This window comes from Mustela nigripes, chromosome 4 (genome assembly GCF_022355385.1).
Source record: "Mustela nigripes isolate SB6536 chromosome 4, MUSNIG.SB6536, whole genome shotgun sequence".
NCBI lineage: Eukaryota > Metazoa > Chordata > Mammalia > Carnivora > Mustelidae > Mustela > Mustela nigripes.
Genome location: NC_081560.1, coordinates 60,199,484 through 60,212,417, shown reverse-complemented (window position 1 = coordinate 60,212,417; position 12,934 = coordinate 60,199,484). Strand labels below are relative to the sequence as shown.

Below are 12,934 nucleotides of genomic sequence, written 5' to 3'. Positions count from 1 at the left end.
AGTGGGGGGAAAATGTTGAAAGTAGACACATCAAACCCTGGCATCAAACCCTTTATTGTAAAACAAATTTTGAATCTGCTGCATCCAAACATCATTACAGTATGGGGCAAATAATGAATATGCATTTGTGGTGTTATTTTTGTTGGAACACAAAAGTCATGTTAATAAAGCTGTCTGGCTTGAGAGAGGCATTTCCTAAATTGTCATAGGATTTCCTGTTGTTTCAACTTCAGCTTCTCTTTGGTAAACTCTAATTATTGTAAATTATTTGAGGACATAACAGGATCAACAGTAGTTTTGTTAAATCTTTTTAGTGAATGAGTTATATTTTTATTACTGTGGTACTTTTTTTAGCTTTTGAAATAATACAGTCACTTAAGTTACATTTATTACTTTTGTAATTATTTTCTATTAGTAAATGGAAATTTGTATTACTAGCCCAAAATATTATATACTATATTCCCATGTATACGCTATTTCTTTTTTTTTTTAAGATTTTATTTATTTATTTGACAGACAGAGATCACAAGTAGGCAGAGAGGCAAGCAGAGAGAAGGGAAAGGAAGGAGGCTCCCTGCTGGGCAGAGAGCCAGATGCGGGACTCGATGCCAGGACCCTGGGATCATGACCTGAGCCGAAGGCAGAGGCTTTAACCCACTGAGCCACCCAGGCGCCTCCTAATACTCTATTTCTTACAGAAGCTACATTACAAAATGATCATCTGTGATGGGTATTTCACTTTATAAATTATTGCTCCACTATTGGTGAGTATTTAGAGAATACTCTAAAAAGTTGAACTAGTATCTATTCTGAAAATGACATTTTTCAGAGGCTGGTATATTAGTTCTTAACTTACTATAGTTTTCAAAATATCTGATAATAGTACTTAAACTGCTATATCTGACAATAATATTTTCAAGATAGATTATGCATATAGTGGTGGAACCAGTATATATTTGAGTATAATAGAATGATTTTCAGATCTTAATCTCACAAAACAAACTGAGGGTTGCTGGCGGGTAGGGGGCTTGGTGGGGGTGGGGTTATGGACATTGGGGAGGGTATGTGCTATGGTGAGTGCTGTGAAGTATGTAAACCTGGCAATTCACAGACCTGTACCCCTGGGGCTAAAAATACATTATATGTTTATAAAAAAATTAAAAATTAAAAAAAAAGAATGATTTTTCAGAAAATCTAAAAATGTAGTAGGGTCTCATTCCAGAAAATTCTGGACATCTACAGAAATAGGAAATGTGTGTGCTTCATAATGCTTATTTATATTTATATTATGATATAAATGATATATATTATTTATCTGTTGACATTTTTCTCACCCTACTGATTTATCTGTACCTCTTGTTTTATGGCTCTTATAATAAAGTCCATTTTACTTTTAGGTCTCTGGATGCTGCTTCTCAGTCTTTTTTGCCTCCTCCTCTACACAACCTTCTGTATTGATACTCTTTTGTATCTACAGCCCAGACATCTCTCCTGAACTTCTCTGCAGTTAGTTAGCACAATATCTCCATCTTCATTTGAATAACTACATTATCCTTTTCCTCTTTCAAAATAAAAAAGAAACTATGACGTCTATACTCCCAGGCAATATTCCCTGTATTGGGTGGTAACACTACTAGCTATTTTGATGCTTGAACTGGCAATGAAGAAATCACCCTTGTTTACTTCTTTTCTCTTATCTCTTCTAATTAATCACCAATCACCTTCATTCTTTCTGTCAAATATTCTCACATCTGTCACATTTCTTTTATTTCCCGTGTTCCTTCCCTCCTTTCTAGGGGCAGGTTCTTGAGAGAAGAATTCAGAGTAATACTGGGAGTACTGCTTTGCTGCAAGCCTGCAAGTGCATCGTACGTTCTAGTTCTTCTCACCTCAGTCACCACCATGTAAGTGCTCCAGATTGTCCTTCTAGTGTCATCTCCACACCACCCCTGACAGCCACGGACCTTAGCACCCACACACCCTCCTTCACAAACTCACAACAACTCCTAGATCACCCACTTAGGTCAGAAATCACCTCAGTATCTTTAACCTCCTCTTGAAATACCCTCTTCTCCTGGCTTTAGGTGAAACCCAGATATCAACCGGGGTAATTTCTTCCTTTTCCTAACTTGAAGTTGTTTCCTTTCTCACTTACCACAGGATCTATGTGGGCTACTTAGAATTCCTTACTTTCCATCATTACTTAGAACCCATTACTTAACCTCATTTTTTGAGATTCATCCCTGAGGGTAAAATACATTTTCCACTATTCAAGTTGTCGTCTATTTTTTTTCTTACCCAACTTACTCATCAAAGGCTAGAACTTACAGCTGATCGTTTTCCTCGTTCAACACTTCTTTATAATTTTTGTAAGTACAAATCCTATGCCCTGGCCTTTCATTTTTTTGTTCTCTTTTCCAATGAACTTTTATCCATTCTATTGCTGCCATTGTTTTTTATGAAAATATGCATAAACCCTGTTATTACCAGAAAGTTTTAAAATAGATATTTAAAGCAATCTACTCTAAGATAAACAATTTCATTTTTATAGTGTTTCTATCAAATATGTGTACTCCTATACATCTTTGACTTCTTTGAAATCTATAGCGTTTAACTCCATTACTTTTTCAATATCCACCTGCTTCCGAGATCAGTCTCGTTTCTATGGTCCATAGATAACATTTCTCTTTTATAAATATTCTCAATTGGTTATTTTACTGTCCCTTGAACTTACTCATTTGGGAAAATTGGTCTCGATGAGACATCCTACCCCCCTATTCTGTATCTGAACTAATTAATAACCATACAGGAAGTCACCCAACTGAGACCAGAACTTCTTGCTATGTGTTCTTTAATTAAAATTTCAAAAATAATTTAAGATTTTCTTTTTATGGCCCTCAGTTGGCCCAACAATCATATTACATCTCAGACAGCCTGACTGTCCCACCACCTGAAATTACTTCATACCACTGTTGAGGCAGAAATTGGTTAGCTTCCCCCCAAATCATTTTCTCTTTCTCCTAGAATCATAAGCTGACTATATTCTCCAGCAACCTTTTAGTTGGAGGTAATCATGTTCCTGAATTCTGGCCAACAGAACACAGGCAGAAGGTATATCCATCACTTTCAGACCTGGCCATTAAAAAAAAATCTCCTACATACAGTGCTTCTCTTACCTGATCTTCTGGCTGAATGGAAAAGCTCTATGAGGATCCAGAAGATGCTAAAGTTACAAGCTGGAAAAAAAAATGAGTCCTAAGTGGCAGTGAAGAAGAGACTTGCCTATCAGGAATACTCACACTGATTTTGTACACATCATTAAAATATATTTATCATGTTCAGCTGCTGAGAACGTTGGATTTGTTTTGTTATACTAACTCACATTATTTAACCAATGCCAAGAGTCTTTCTGTCTACTTTATGCTCAGGTAAGAACCTCGTGACAAAGTTCATTAACGAAATTTAAAAACCAGAATCAAACTGGTTTTCTGACTCTAAACATGACCTGCTTTCATTGGGGCCCAGATTTTTCGTTCTTCTCTTTTCTTACGATGAATGACTAGACCTCTTTTGTGTCCAAGGACAATCACTCAGCTAGTCCTCTGGGTTCCACCCTTTACAACCTCTTCAAAGAACTATGGTCCTTCACTTAGATATCTCTATCACCTGCAGCATCAAATTTTCAGGCTATACAGGATCTTTCATATCAGCATAGAAAAATGTTCTAGCTTCCTCTATTTTAATGAAAACCCCATTGTTAATCTACATTTCCTTCCAATTACAGCCTTTTCTAGGTCCCATTGCTTCAAACATTTTCAAATAGTTTTCTGTATTTACTCTCTCCCTTACAACTTTACTTCTGTGTACATTTTATAATATTTTGATAGTAGGGGGGAATTATAATTCATCTGAAAAAACACAAAGAAGAATAATTCTCATATCTACCATCCTTAATTAATGCTAGTTAACATTAAAAAATTATTGCTATAGGGTTTTATTATTTTTTTTTAAATCACTTTGTTTCTGCAAAGTGATAAGTATGAATTATACCGATTTTCAAATTTTGCAGAGATACTATAAAGGGAAAGATTTTAAAAAAATCTTCAAATAACAGTCCCCTGGAATTGTCTTAACACAAAGAAAATGCATATATCCTATACATGTAAACAACTGCATTGATAGAAATATTTTTATGAAATTGATAGAAATATTTTTATAAAATGGAATATTACATGTTGTATTTTAAATAAAATGAAAAATCTTATTTCAATTTGACTATGAATATTTTATACTGTATAAACTTTTGCAAACTTATGACATTTCTATAAAAGGAATAATTCCCACTGCTGCTTCCAGCTGGTTTTGTTCCACCTGTTTAATGTTTACCACTAATCATCTTGGGCTTCTTTTGTGTTCCTCAGTTTTGTCTTCCTCATACTTTGCTGAATTTGTCAAACATTATTCCTCCCAAGGAAGATGCGTAGATCGTGTTGTTCCTGATACATTTCATGTTTGAGGATACAGTCCTCAAATTGCCTTTATTTTTTTTAAAGATTTTATTTATTTATTTGACAGAGAGAGAGAAAGCGAGGGAACACAAGCAGGGGGTGTGGGAGAGGGAGAAGCAGGCTTCCCACAGAGCAGGGAGCCCGATGTAGGGCTTGATCCCAGGACCCTGGAATCATGACATGAGACGAAGGCAGATGCTTAATGACTGAGCCGCCCAGCTCCCTGGTGCCTTTATCCTTGGACTGATTTGGCTGGCCGTAACATTACTGGGTCATACTTTCCTAAGAACATTGTGGAAACGGTGTATTCTGGCTTTGAAAGCTGCTGAGGAGCACTTTGATGTAAGCCTGGTATTTCCCTGTTGTAGATGATTTGAATTCTAGATGCCCCCCAAAAAGACTTCTTTAAAACAACACTTAACTATCCATCTCAGCATATAGTTTGTTCTTGAGGTTTATAGATCAAAATTTCCTGGAATATAGGGTTTTCTTTAGATTTGCAGATTTAATTATTTATTTTGGGTAAGTTCTCTCATACTGAATTTTAAAATAATCTTCTGCTCTAGTGTTAGGTTTTTCTACTCCAAGAACAAAAATTACATTTATGTTAGCTTATCTTGCTCTATCATCCATGTCCAATTGTTTCATTCTGTTTCTTTAAGCCCTTCTGTAACTACTGTGATTATTTCAAATACTTCCTCTATGTCAGCAATTTTATTTTTAGTTGTATCATTTTTGTTCTTTGTTTCTAATTAATATATTAATTCTATTATGATAATTTAATCCTCACTTCCTCTTACAGTTGCAATTATTTTCAAACTACTTTTTATCTTACATTTGATCTTAGAGTTCTTATTTTACAGAAATAACATTTCTTAATTTGTTCTACAATGTGAAGCAATTGTGAATAATTGCCTTTTGTTCAAGTTATAATCTCCTATTGGATGAGCTCTTTTTCTTTCTTTTTCATGCTTTAATATCTTAAGTTGTTTTGCCATATTGTGTTTGTTTAATTGCTGTGTTGGTTATTTCTTTTTCTTTCCCATTTTGGTTGTCCCCGTCTAGACACTCCATTTGCTTAGATAATTGTGAGACTAACTAAGCTCTCTTTCTACAGTATCAAAGCCAGCTTTGCTTTATTTTCTCCCAGAGATATGGTGTGAAGGCTGGATAAATGGTCTATATACATTTTTGTGGGGTAGGAAGTAGCACCTTTTGTGGAGGTGGTGGTGTCATTTGTAGCAGAGTCTCTGCTTTTTCCTTTATGAATTTTTTATGCACACTACCAAGGTTTACTCTTCCTAGTTTTAGGCAAAGGTATATTGAGGTTCAGTGAATTTATACAAGCTGTAGGGCCTTTGTTAAAGAATAAAAAAAAATTATGAATACAACATTAGGTGTAGTGACTTAAAAAGCACACATGTAGAGGCTCCTGGGTGGCTCAGTTGGTTAAGTGTCTGCCTTTGACTCAGATCATGATCCCAGGATCCTGAGATCGAACCCCACCGTTAGGCTCCTTGCTCAACAGGGAATCTGCTTCTCCTTTTCCATCAGCCTGCCTCGCCACTTATTTGTGTTACGTCAAATAAATAAACTAAATCTATAAAAAAGGGGAGGGAGTAACAATGTCAGAGAAGATAACCTGAGGCTTAAGTTTTATTAGCCTCCATTAAGTGTACCTTAATGAGATGTATTTTGTAGCCATGTGACTCAAGATATTTTCCTTATGCAATGTATAGTCCTGATGTCTTCCTATCAGAGTTTTCTTCTTTCTTCCCCACTTTACATCATTCTTTCTAGATGTCATTCCCTTTGCTTCATTGTCGTAAGAAGAAAAAAAGGGGGCACCTGGGTGGCTCAGTGGGTTAAAGCCTCTGCTTTTGGCTCAGGTCATGATCCCAGGGTCCTGGGATCGAGCCCTGCATCGGGCTTTCTGCTCAGCGGGGAGCCTGCTTCTCCCTCTCTCCCTGCCTGCCTCTCTGCCTACTTGTGATCTCTGTCTGTCAAATAAATAATAAACAAAATCTTTAGGAAAAAAAAAAAAAGAAAAGAAAAAAAGGATGTGCCCCCTTGGGTTGTTTAGTCCACATTTTGTGGTATTGCTCAGCACTGTTTATGCAGATATCAGCATGTGTTGGTCAGGGTTCTACAGAGGAACAGAACCAGTAAGACTATATTTATGTGTGTGTGTGTGTGTGTGTGTGTGTGTATTTATATGGGAGAGTATAGGAATTGGGTCATGTCATTATGGAGGATGAGAAGTCCCAAGATCTGCCATCTGGAAGCTGGAGAATGAGGAAAAACAGTGTTATAATTTAGTCTGAATACAAAAGCCTGAGAAGTAATGTTTTATCAGGTACCTGGGCATTCCTTAGCCCAGTCGAACTGACAGGGAGGGATAACATCCATGCCTGTTACTTGTATGATGTCCTATACTTTTTCCTTCTCCCAGTTTACTGTTTAAGGTTAGTATTGCTTGTCTGGCTACTATTTATCAATTCTGATGTGGGTTTTACTTTACTTGAGGAGATAAGAGTGAAGTTTTGTGAGGAATTTCTTAGGGTAGAATTCTCTATTTACTCCTCAGTTCTTCCGGCTGCTCCCACCTCTTCTCTGCTCCCGTCAGTGCTACAGAGACCTCCTCATAGAAGAGAAAACAAACACTGCTTTAAACATGACTTTCTTGGACTCTCAGCGTAATTTACTAAGATTTTGGCTTCTACTTGAAAGATTATCCTTTCTGGGCTTCCTTGAAACAACCTTATCCTATTTCATTGCAAGCTATTCTGCTATCTTTGGTTAGATCCTTCTCCTATATTTCTGAAGGAAAGTTCTCCACAGAGTACAGTCTGGAGCTATCTTCTTTTTCTCAGTACCATTTCATTCCCTGACTTATGTATAAATTACATGCTGAAGATATTCAATATTCTATCTACAGGATGAACTACCACCTTGAGCTCCAGAAATGAATGTATATCCACACTTGGATATTTTAGAGCTATCTGCAACTCAAAAGTGAACAAAATAGAACTTTACTTTCCCCTTGTTATGTCTCTACCTTGCATTCTATGTGAATTTTACAGATCAGTAAATTTAAATAAAATATTTGCAGTCATTTATTTGCAGTTGAAAAATAAAGTGTATGTATTAAAAGAAAATAATTAAACATAATATTCAATATAATATTCAATATTCAACATCATAATTCAAAATAACTCCATAGCTATTAATAAACATATATGTATATGCTACTGAGCCTAAGAAATATTAGTAGTTTTGAACTCCTTTGTGTGTCCATCTCTGACTCATTTCTTTCCTCCCTCTTGCATGTAATCACAGTCCTAACTTCTCTTAATTTTCCTTATGGCTATTACAACATGTATGTATTGGAAAATAACTGTATAATATATACATATATAAGTAATATATATAATTATATAATACATGTGATTTATGTAGTCATATATATATCAGTAAAAATAATCAATAAAGTACAATAGTGAGATCTGAAGTTGACTGACGTATGTACAGAAATGTGATACATAACAGAGATAGTATCAGAGGTCATAGGGACAAGACTATTGAATAAATGTCACTGGGACAATTAATTATGCAGATGTAATATTTAGACCCCTATATCATTGCATTAATACTAGTTATTTAAAAGAATAAATAAACAAAGCACGGGGAATATAGGTGACATACATCAGAATAGGAAGATCAAAGATGTCATCCTCTTCCGCACAGTGGTCGCTCTGTTCAGCTATTATCAAGATAAGTCATAAAAGTAAATAAAGATATAAAACTTTAAGAAGAGGAATATGGGTATTAAAAAAAGGGAAACCTTGAATTAAAATTGAAGAAAAATTTTGAAGTGAGAAAGATATGGCCAAAAATTAAAACCAGAGACTAAAATTAGGAAAATTATAAGAGTATGCATTTAGTAAGTTAGAATAAAGCATAATTTAAAAGACAAGTAGAAGATTTAAAAAATAATGACTGAGATAAACTTGCTATGTGAAAAATAAAGTTTAACATTTTGAGAAAATGGAGTTAAGAGTTAACAGAAGGCAATAAAAACAGTAAAAAGACAGGTATGTGTCTCATGGAAATATTTTTGAGGGCTATCTAGCTCCCTGGGGTGTAATGTGATCTCCTGTGCATTTCACCATCACCATGTTCTCTTTGATGATCTAAGGGACAGAGAATGAGTAATTGTAGTTATTCCTTATTCTAGTGCAGATCACAGAAATCTGTTTTATTTCTGGTACACTTCCATTCTTTTACTGTTTTTTACACTTCTTCCCTCCTTAGAAGAGAAGCTTCAGTGTATCTGTTGACTTCGAATCTTCAAAGTGTTAAGATTGTTTTCATCTACAAATGAAACCCATGCCATGCTCAGGAAACTCTTACAGCATAATTTGGGGTAAGTATCTTCTCCTCAACACTCAAAAGCAAGAAGTATCACATCATTATTATTATTTAAAAGCAAATTAAGTTGACTCTGATTCCCAGTTATGAGAGGTTTGGATCTCTCTGTCGCTCCCCAGAAGAATGCTTGAGGATTACAAGGTGCTTAGAACACCTTCTCATGCCACGTGAAATCCCATCATTGCTTTTCTCCTTCCAGTGCTCAACCAAAGGCTGCCTTCTTTTCCCATTTCTGTCAAGTGATGATGATGCTTCTGACAGGCTCAAATATGAATCTCACTCATAGCACACTTAGCCACAAAGAAATTTGCTGCTACTCTCAAGGGCCTATGTTTAGGAGTCACACTTTACAAGTGTCCTCCTTCCACCCCTCTTCTGGCCTCCTGAGAACAGCCAGGGGCTGAAAAAAATGGTGTTAAGCCTGCAAAACCTCTTCCCTTCCTCATCTAAGCAAAGATGTAAAGCATTGCCATTCGGGTCTACCCCCTATGCTCAACAGCCTCACATAATTCGGTCCCCTCCCTCTGCCTGCACTCTCCCCACCAAATGACATCCGGATGATGGAGAGTTGCCATCTCATAGGTAAAAGATCTTCTGTCTGGATTCCCAAAACACAAAATATTCACCCCTGAGAAAAGAGGATTAAAAAGAAAAACAACAAAAATCCCGTACCTTTCCTTCTTTCACTCTCTTATTGCAGTAAAATCAACATCCAGAGGAAGATTTTCTATATGAACAGGATTGATTCATCGTCTATCTGCATCTTTCTTTTATTTTGTCCCCTGGTATTGTACTTGGTCAATCCACGTATGTTGCTCTCGGTGCCAATGTTCCACGACATTTTATTTCTGCAATTGCTCAGACACTGTCACCTGTATTTCTATGGTTCTAGCTGCTCTGGACACTATTGGAATCCGCCACCCCATCTGCTCCTTCACTGTGCAGTCTGCTTGAAGTTCTCCTGTCCTTTGCCTTTGACAAGTATAAGATTTTTTTCTCTTTGTCTGCCTATGTCTTCACTTTGAATGTTTTCTTTGCTCTCTTCTATATTTTCTCCTTCTTAAGAAAAAAAAAAATGGGAGGAATAGTATGATTTGACCTACCTTTTAGATGAAAGAAAGGAGCTTTCAGGTTGACTTTGACCCCAAGCCTTCTTTGATACTTCTTGAATTGCAGTATCAAACAGCATCTCCATTCTCCACTCCATCTGAAATGGCACAAAACCTGACAGCCTGTTTCCTGCCCACTTCCCCATGGGCTACATTGACAGATTCTAGCATGCCTCCATATACAGCCAAATCATGAAAAGATTTCAATTAGAAACCTAGATTCATCAAGGAAAGCTTGATTTCATTAGCTGATTCTGTTCTCTACATACACACACGCGCGCGCGCGCGCACACACACACACACACTGATGGCAGTGTTTCTTGTTAGCAATGGACCAAGCTCTGACCGAGTCTGACAAAACTCAGGTTGGGCTTCTATTGTCTGTCTTATGTCACCTATTCTTAGGTTTTTCATTCTTCCATTTTAGAAGAAAAATAGAGGAGAAAAAAGAAAAAAATGGAATTTATGTCCTAGGGTTTAGGAATTACCTAAAACCTCAAAATTTTTCTTTTTGTACACTGTAATAATTTTCTGGGTGAATAAATTGTCATTTAATTCAGATAATATTTACTTCCATAGACTTTTGCACTACAATCTGTCTTCTGGCAAGTGTTTAAATTTAAACTCAGTGACACACTCCTATCAATCATCTGCAGAGCCCTCTACTCAAGAAAGCTACTCTTATTTTATTCTTTAGAAAGATTTAAACAAAACTTTTCAATTTCTCTAAATTTCTTTAAAACCTAGAGTCCTACAAGGGAGGGTGAGTCTTGGGGTGAGTCTGAAAATCAATTACCAGTTGGTAATTTCTTTTCTCTAAGTCACAAAACTGTTACCTGAAACTATCTTATACTAGAATGCGTTACCCTGAAACACAAGTTGGCACAGCTTTCATGCTCACAGGCCGTTGCTATTTTTGTAATTGCATAGAACAAACAGTGGCCATCATGTTGCTTTCTGGCAGCTGACATGGAAGTTTCTTTTCCTAAGAAACCACTAAAAATTCTTCCAATGCAAGCTGAAATGAGACTGTCCAGTGTATAACTAAACTTTGAGAAAATTATTTAGCTGTCTGAATGTACAGTAAACACAGACATTCTTGGATAGCACCTTTGTGTTCTTATTCTATTAGCACTGTTTCTGAAGTTTCTGACCTTCAATGTCAGAGAAAGTTCTCTTGATGTTAGTCTTTGATCTATGAGCACTGAAATTCAGACGGAGAATATAGCATACATTTAGCTTGAGAGTGGCAAAGATATTTATAATTTTGAAAACTTTTGCTATTCTTGACTAACATTTTACTTTCAAAATGTAATTCACTGGAAATTAAATATAAAATGTGTTAGTAGTAAATAGTATTGAAGGAAGACTATATTTTATACTTCTTTAATATAGCTCAGCTATGATATTCTATGAAAGCGGTATATTTTTCTTGCTCTGTTTCATTATATTCAGAGAATGACTTTCTTAACCCTTGTCTCTGCCCACTATGTAGCTTTATCCCCTTAACTCAAACAAGACATGACATGACTTCATCTCTTTGCACAAGACAACACTGCATCCTTTTATTGTATAAAGGTTCAAAAAGTTAGCCACACTAAATACGATTTTTGTTGTTATTATGTAACAAATGCCACAACCTATATTGACAGCAGAGTCACATCTCTGTTCTGCAGATAGAAAATGAGAGAATTGGAACTTGCTGTGCTAAACTGCTGAGATCATCATCATGCATTATTAATTAAAATAAATAAGAAATAAAAGAAAAAATGACTTTTGCTCCTGCTATCTGAAAGGTCTGCAGTGCATTATCTAGTCCTCAATTCATTTTACCACATCATGCACCCAGACTTATATTATATGGGTAACAAAATTCTCTCTATGACCTTGTCACTTCACGTTTTCATAACTCCCCCTCCACCTTGGTATCTGTCTCATATTCACTAGAAACGCACTTCCCTGAATCTTAGATTCATGATCACAAACCTTGGAATAAAAGTAAAGCTCCTGTCATTAATGTTTTGTTTTTTTTTTTTCAAAATAACTGAAAATAATGGGAGTGAATCTGCACTTGGAAAACTTAGACTGAGTTCCATATTTTGTTGGGTGACCTTGGAACAAATACTTCAGCTATGTCTACTAGATTCCAAAGTAGAAAACTGAGGTGATCCATTGAGTAAAATAGCAAATTTTAAAAGAATAAAGAGAAAGAAATAGAGAGAGAAAGAGAAGGAAGAAAAGAAAGAAAGAAAGAGCAAAGAATGAGAAAAAGGAAAAGGAAAGGGAGGGAGGAAAAGTGGGAGGATGGAAAAAATCAGCTTACTAAGGAAGTCAGTTATGTTTAGTGAATTTACTAGGCATCAAACTGAAATAATGAGTCTTAATTAAGAAATAAGCAAACCTTAATTTTCCATTGGGTTTTTGGTGATTTCTCTGAAAATTCACTGGCATTTCTTTCTTTCTTTCTTTCTTTCTTCTTTTTTTTAAAGATTTTATGTACTTATTTGACAGAGAGAGATCACAAGTAGGCAGAGAGGCAGGCAGAGAGAGAGAGAGAGGGAAGCAGGCTCCCTGCTGAGCAGAGAGCCCGATGCGGGACTCGATCCCAGGACCCTGAGATCTTGACCTGAGCCGAAGGCAGCAGCTTAACCCATTGAGCCACCCAGGTGCCCCTGGCATTTCTTTCTTTAAGAGGAGGAGCCTAATTTCCCTTCCCTTGAATGCAGGCTGGATTGTGACCCACTTTTAATGAATAGAGTGTGATAAAAATCAAGGTTGGGGGCCCTAAAAAGAATAGCTTTTGTCTGCCCCTAGCTCTTTTGTCACTCATAGGTAAGCCAATTGCCATATTGTGAGGACACTCAAGCCGTCCTGAGAAAGGGTTAT

General features: G+C 36.2%; 1 long non-coding RNA gene across 1 annotated transcript in view; it reads right to left on the bottom strand.

Moving 5' to 3' along the window:
• Positions 1-12,934, bottom strand: part of LOC132015054 (uncharacterized) — a 57,130-nt gene that overhangs the window by 17,421 nt on the left and 26,775 nt on the right. Inside the window, exons 2-3 of the long non-coding RNA XR_009403533.1 lie at positions 10,043-10,146; positions 3,177-3,236 (exon numbers count right to left, since the gene is read on the bottom strand). This is a non-coding gene — a long non-coding RNA (uncharacterized LOC132015054). The remainder of the gene's footprint in view (positions 1-3,176; positions 3,237-10,042; positions 10,147-12,934) is intronic.